This window comes from Topomyia yanbarensis, chromosome 2 (assembly GCF_030247195.1).
Source record: "Topomyia yanbarensis strain Yona2022 chromosome 2, ASM3024719v1, whole genome shotgun sequence".
Taxonomy (NCBI): Eukaryota; Metazoa; Arthropoda; class Insecta; order Diptera; family Culicidae; genus Topomyia; species Topomyia yanbarensis.
The window spans coordinates 289,982,095-289,983,361 of NC_080671.1; positions in this window are offsets into that span (position 1 = coordinate 289,982,095).

Here is a 1,267-nt window from a genome sequence, read left to right on the forward strand (position 1 = left end):
GGTGAGTGGCGGTCACGCTTACCACCCAACCATCGGCGACGTCCACTGATGCCAATGACACCACGCTTGGCTTCTTCCAGATCCTTTTTCGATTATACTAACACGTGGCAAGACGCTGACATACCCCTGATATATCTACCATTTCCAAACGAATGGTCTAATGGCTGCATTAATAATTACAATCATACGTATTCTATTTCGTGTAACGTATAATTTGAGTTAAGCATGAATCATCAAGTTTTGCGTTAGGAGCTAAAGCTTGATTATTTAACTTTTTCGCATGCCAGTTTTCGAAATATTTTAGGAATAAAAAATGCTTTGACATAAGAAGGTGCGAATTATGTCAAATAGGAGAGTAGTGGTACAGAAAAAATAAAACATGCAACTAAACGGTATCGATATGCTGTACTCAGATCCAAAATTCACTGTGTGTTAGTATCAGGCCGAATTAACAAAAAACATTTATAGGGATATGTGATTAAATTTAACGATATTAATGAATTTAGTGTAATTTTAATGTTGTGTACCACGTTTGTTGAAGAAATAATAAAATACATTTTTCTTAAAATTTATCATGCATTTGAGAATTTCAATAATATTGAGCAATTTTAGTTAAAAACTACCTAATATAAAGAAAAGCACCGCGAACTTAATTTTGCGGAAAAATTACTCATTTTTGAGAAACACCAGCGGATCTCAAGTTGGGTAAAAATTACTTATTTTTGAGAACCTTCAATATTACCCACTGATTGGGTAATGGGCATTTACCTAATTTTGATGCGATGAAGTTTAGTCCGAGATGGGTATTTTGAAGTAGAATACTTCTAACGTTTCAATATGGGGTCCCGTTTCAAAAATTTCAGTTGAGAAATTTTCCCAGATTTGAAATGCGAATATCTTCCGTTCTACTGGACGAAATCGCAATATTTTTGCACTATCTGATCGGAAATTTGTGCACGTATTTCGTATTAAATTTCGGAATTAGTGCTACTACTATAAATAAACCAAAACAAGGATTTTTAGAAAATCCTTCGGAAACAGCGAGGAAAATGCGCAATTTGCCAGCATATCCCACGCAGAGCCGTCAAAAAGGAGCATGTAAGCGTTTCATTACATACGGGAATGTTATATATACAGGTCACGCGAGCTTGTTTTGTATCAGTGGGTGCTAGCTTACCACACGACCAACATGCTCGTCCGGACGGTACAATGAGCGGTATCATGTTTGCGTTCCCTACCAAGCGTCATCGCAAGGTTCTTCGTGATA